Genomic DNA, 6129 nt, shown 5'->3' with positions numbered 1-6129 from the left:
TACAAAATAATACGTGTTTATTCAATTTGTTTTTTTTATATGATTTTATAAAGATTGCACAACAAAGGAATACATACAGCAGCACAAACTGTTTAACTTTTGTCAAGCAAGACAAGATAACTGTTAATATATGTATACTGCTCCAAATCAACTTAAAAATTAAAATAAAATCAAAAAGACAAAAGAGTGTTAAATAAAACTGTATTTTATTCATAGAACAAAAACACATTATGCATATTGTGCTGTTCTATATATTTTTTACATTCTCTGAACAAGGCCAACATGCATTGTCTGACTGAAAATGAATTTCTTGTTATGTGTGAAAATCCTGTTTGATCGCAAGCCAACAGAAATGCTAAATCATTGATTAAGCCATAAATCTGAGTTTAGTAAATCTCTTTTAATCTGATTTGTCTCTTCATATACCAGATCAGCATGTTTAGCTTGCAGCAGAGGAATGGATGTTGTTCGGGCTTGTTAGGTAAAGTGTAAGCCCTATTTCACAATGCACACACACACACAAAGCCGCAAGAGTCTCATTGTGCTGTACAGCAAAGTGATTTCTAGCTTACTGCACTGAGCATTTCCTTTAATGAATGACCATAACCTCTCAGATGTTTGGTGGAGTGAGAACTATTACAGACTTGATCATCATTAAATCTACACTACCATTCCAAATTTGAGGTCAGCGAGATTTTTTAATTTCATTCAAGTCTCTTATGCTAACAAAGGACACGTTTATTTCATTAAAAAAAAGAGTTGAAAACAGAATATATGAATGTATTTTATTAATAGTAAAATGTAATTTATTGCTGTGATCAAAGCTGAATTTTCAGCATCATTACTCCAGTCTTCAGTGTCACATGATCCTCCAGAAATCATCATAATATGCTGATCTGCTGCTCAAGAAGCATTAATGATTATTATCAATCACTGTAAAAATAATAATAATAAAAGTTGTAAATAAAACAAAGATTATTGGAGGACATTTGACAAGAAAATTCTATTTCAGTCTTTCCTTTTCAACATTTCACTTTAATTCGATGTCACTTGCCTTTTCTTTGTAATTAATTGTGAAAATTTCTGAATGAAAATTGTTCGAAACTTTTTTTTTTTTTGTGGAAACAATGATTCAGGATTCTCAGATACATAGAAAGTTCTAATTCATGATAGAAATCTTTTATAATATTATAAAAGTCTTTACTGTCATTTCTGATTATTTAAATGCACCGAAATTCCTTTTATTTATTTATTTATTAACTCTTCTTGATTCAGTCAGATTTACTGAATAAAGCATGTTTTTTGCGGAGTTTGCTCCATTACTTTGCTGTTTCATAAAAGTATTTTTTGTAGACCGACTTTAGTGAATTACTCATGCTACACTGCTCTGTTTATGCAGGCAGTGCGAATGCTGTAACCTGTAAATATGGGTGCAGAAATAAACACTCTGCTTACATATACAAAGTTCATGTGGTGTGAAGCAGGCATAGGGTTTAAGCGATATTTAAACTCCAGGGAATTTCCACTAGCAGACAGATAGCTGGTACAACAAGGAAGGCAATAGACTGTATAGTTATCACCTGAACAGGGTTTGATCCCTCCCACCAAACTATACAACCTACTACCTCACCCTGTCAGGACACCAAAGGACAGTCCCATCGCCTGACACGCTTGCGTATGTATGATGTTAACGTGACACGTCAATCCCAGCCCATTTTACTTCTGTAATGTGAGCAAATATCCTTTCCAACTCAATGGAGGAATGCAGACACTTTTTCAAATGAGTCCATGTTGTTTGTGGATGATTTGGCTGTCGCCTTAGGAAAGACAGTAGATTGTATAGTTATCTCAGTGAGAGAGCGCAGGGCTCCACAACTATTCAATCTACTACCTCAGCCCCAAGGACAGCAGAACAGATGTCAACCAGCCAGACAGCAGTCCGCTGGATTCCTGCGGCGAGAGAGAGAGACACTGGTTAACACAATCATACAGTCAAACTTTGTTGTAGCTGGACTCCACATAACAGTTTGAGCGAGCGTTTTAATGTGCACACGTACATTTACCCTTGTGAAAAAGGAGTGTGCTTAGTTGTACTAAATGTGCACTCGTAGTGTACTTGAAATCTTAAAAGCAGGCCTATATTTTAAAACAGCTGAATTACATGCTAATTGACTAAATTACATATAAAGATTACATATACGACACCATATGTGAATTTGAAGATAACCAACTTCATACATCCACTAAACTCAGCTTGACACCAGCTGGTTAAAGTTATTTTAAAAATTAAAAGTGAAGTTAGTCATGAGAAAACCTTGTGCAGCATTTGTTTGTGATGCCGCTTGGTTTAATATTGTATTCTGTAAATCAAGGTGCCAAAAAAAGTCTAATTTGGTGCCACTGTTTGTTAAAGCATCATCCGCCTGACTTCAGTCATACAGTCACACCATCAGAATGGTTCTGTCATAGATCACAGAGCTACTTATTTCTATGTAGTTGCAGGAAAACAACAGTAGTTGAAAGCTTGGCATGTGTGTTCTCCAGACTCGAGTCAGTGGCGCTTATTTGAGTCGGAAAAACGAACATGAAAAACCGAGGAAACTGAGAGGAGTTGAACCAGGATGCAGGCTAAAAGGGAAGCGCTAATTTTGAAAGCCAAAGAAATTACTCACTCATTCTAGCGAGGCTGGCATTGGATCATGAAGAAAAAAAGTCTTGATCCTTTGCCAGGAATTTGCGCCCGTTTTGCCAAAAACTGAGCTCATTCCAACAAGACAACATTGCGTAAGCTACGCTTTTGAGGTAAACAGACGATGTAAAACATGGCTTCCCCAGCTGTCTCCTGTAGCTTTAACAAAGCTGATTCTGCTATTCCTCACAGCAAAATAGAGGGAAAACAAAATGGCGTTGTTTCGGCCATTTTAGGGTGCGAGTGCTGTGCATTCCATACACCCTCTGCGAGGTGTGCCTGAAAAACCCATTCACGCGTTCACTGTTCTCAGAGGCTGTTTGCAAGAGCAAGGGTCTCCCTCTCATCGCACTGAAGGATGCCTGGCATCAGTGCAATCACAAGAAAGCCAAGATTCATCCTCGAGTCAATAGCGTTCTTTCACACACAACAGAACGAACAGATATGCTTTGAAAGTCATCTGCTTCTGGATGCCCTGTTATCATGCTAGCATACGTGATGAACCTAAACATCTCTGATTATCATCAGTACTCTAACATATTAGCATCCAATTAAACCAGTTTCTTATTTTGAGAATGTTGTAGATTTACAACCCAAGTTTTTTCCAGTGTCTTTACTCCTTAAAATCCCAGCAGGACCTTTGATCAAGTGAGACACGCAAAAAAGGTTGACGTGGCAATAAAAGCAGTTATTGTGTGGCGTTAAGAGGTGGAGCATGTCTGTTTTGCATAAATAAACATGCAAATCATTTGTTAACATACAAAAGTCCTCTTAGCTAATTAGCATACACATGCTCTTTCTGGCCCATTCCGGGGGACATTGATTGAAAAGTTTTGGCACGCAAACGCAGTCTGCTGGATCACAAAGGAGGAGACAGAAGCTGAGAGACGGCATGGCATGACTTTGCTGTGCCAACTCGGATTTGCTAACTTTTCGGTAAAGGTCAGGTCAAAAACTGTGCAACAAAACACGCTTAACTATCTTTATCTCTTATCAGTGCAGGTGTGCAATTCATCAGGTTGTGCACTTTTTACAAACACCATCAGATACAGACATGCAATTGTCTTACTTTTATGTAATAAAAAAATATATAGTTATTAGTATTTACCATGTTAGATGTTTTATTGTACCAGCTATTCTAGAGCTGCTTCGTTAGTCGAGGACGACGTTTGGTGCATTACCCGTGAACGAGGAAAATATGCATATATGGTCTGACAGCTCTGTTGAAAAACAAAAACAGCATATGCTGGTAAGGTATATTTTGAAGCATGGCAGCTGGTTTGAGCTGGTTTAAGCTGGTCATGTGCTGGTCCTAAACTGGTTCTAAGCAACTAGCTCCTGCTCAGAACCACTAAGGACCAGCTCAAACCAGCTGTCATGCATCAAAACATACCTAACCAGCATGTGCTGGTCTTATCAACAGGGAGATGTGACATTTGGATCATTTTTAGATTACACAGGGAACTAGTCTGCCCTTCTGTTCCCCAATATGCGGTAATCACGTTGATGGGGATTAACCAGTGCTTTTGGTGCTTTGCCAGGTATTTAGGTCCATTTTAGTGCCACTTCGATTTTTTCATATGTAAATGACCTATTTAGTCGTGTTTTTAAAATATGTAATGCTAATGCTAATTCAAATTAGACACAAATGCCCTGATTTTTACGACATGGGTATTTAAGAGAGTATTAGAGATGATCTGCTGCTTTTAGTATAGACAGCATGGGTGGTATTGAAAATGGAATCATAAGATATCATAAAATAGAATTGTAGCAATATTTAAATAGCTAGTCTTTTGATGGCTATATCAGTTAGATATATCTATCAACACTTTATTTGACAACTTCAGGAAACAGTTTACATGGATGAGCCCACAAAATCGAATTCTTTATGAAAAGTACACTTAATTGTTCTGCAAAAGGACAAAAAGAATGTTCAAAAGCTAAATGCTAATGACACAAACAATAAATATGATTATCACCTCACCCTAACAGTACAATATGGTACTTTAAGGGGATTTCCACTAAGGGACTGAAATGTGACTTTAACTGCCTGCTAAATTTTACACTTAAGTAGATGACATAAATAATACTATAATGACACTGCTAGTAAAATGTCATGGCAAAAATTGTCTTTGCTTAAAGCTAACAATTTATATAAGAGCCTATTAAAAACTAGGCTATATTAAATAATGGCATTCAAATGAGGTTATTGATTAGTTTTAGTTTCTGTATGACCGACTTTTAAACAGCGAGTCTCTTAAAGGGATAGTTCACCCAAAAATGAAAATTACTCAGTAATTTAAGCCATCCTCAAGCCAACTGAGTGCATGCAGGCTTAACACAAAATCATAGCGTTAACATAAGCAACTTAGCACTAACAAATCTGCATGTAATACTTCATAGCATTGCATGCATTAGTGTCTTATGTTAATAATTCAACATGTTTATTCATTTTAAATCAACTTTAGCTTATAGCCTACATATGGGAGCCAGATTAATAACGAAATAAGTGAATATATGTTGTGGCATGCATTTTTGTGAAAGATTTTGCCCTGTATGTATCAAACATCTTCATCTGAATTAAAATAGTGTATATTTTCCCTTTTTCAAAACCTAGTGAACTGCCTTTCAGATTTGAACAGATTTGGAAGATTGTGGAAGGCAGAAACTCTATGGATCATACAAATATACACTGGACACGCGACTCATAATTGATTTCAGTCGAGTCTGGTGTTAGCATGTGGCTAAGCTAAAACTATTCTAATACAATTTAAAATACACACTACAATTCATAGTTTCCACATGACAGCACACCCTTACAGGAACGCCCACATGGAGGGCAAAACAAGGCTTTCATCCACTGACCGACAGTTGTTTTTTTACGAGGTTTGCATTAAGACAGCAATATTTAAAGGCTAAATTCAGTATACACCTTATTGATGATGCATACTTTGTACAGGCAAGCAGATGAATCTAGAATATAAACGCAATGCGCAAAGTTTAATATTAAATGTTTTCCCATAGAAAACCGTTATAAAGAAAACAACCATTTAGTGCATCATATTGCGGGCTCATCTGCTTGCTTGTATAAAGTATGCATCATTTTAAAGGCACTTTGTGTTTTCATATTAAACGTTTTAGAATGTCACGCTGTTTTTAGTGATTGAAATATTGCGGCTGGTGCTTTATATGGATTGCTAATGGCCAAAACTTGCATTTTGTTCACATATCTTTATTTTATTCTTTTGAGAGATGATCAAAATATTTTTGGATTTGAACAGATAGAAAATTGACAGGATGTTTTGCCAGCCAGGTCTTTGAGCCAGTCACATGACTGAAAACTATGAATATTGAGTAAAATACTTTTTAAAATTAGAGTATTTTTATGGATTTTTTTTAACATTTTGTTATATAACGGCAGCAATCTTGGTTTGCTTTTT

General features: G+C 36.3%; 1 long non-coding RNA gene across 1 annotated transcript in view; it reads right to left on the bottom strand.

The window, feature by feature from the left end:
• Nucleotides 1-880: 880 nt before the first annotated feature.
• The window catches only part of LOC107707387 (uncharacterized), a 9277-nt gene continuing 4028 nt past the window's right edge, over nucleotides 881-6129 (bottom strand). The window contains exons 2-3 of the long non-coding RNA XR_001636254.1: nucleotides 1106-1950; nucleotides 881-896 (exon numbers count right to left, since the gene is read on the bottom strand). This is a non-coding gene — a long non-coding RNA (uncharacterized LOC107707387). The remainder of the gene's footprint in view (nucleotides 897-1105; nucleotides 1951-6129) is intronic.

Source organism: Sinocyclocheilus rhinocerous, unplaced genomic scaffold, assembly GCF_001515625.1.
Source record: "Sinocyclocheilus rhinocerous isolate Xijiao unplaced genomic scaffold, SAMN03320098_v1.1 scaffold625, whole genome shotgun sequence".
Taxonomy (NCBI): domain Eukaryota; kingdom Metazoa; phylum Chordata; class Actinopteri; order Cypriniformes; family Cyprinidae; genus Sinocyclocheilus; species Sinocyclocheilus rhinocerous.
Note: the sequence above shows the minus strand (reverse complement) of the source record. Positions and strands in the feature narration are given on the sequence as shown.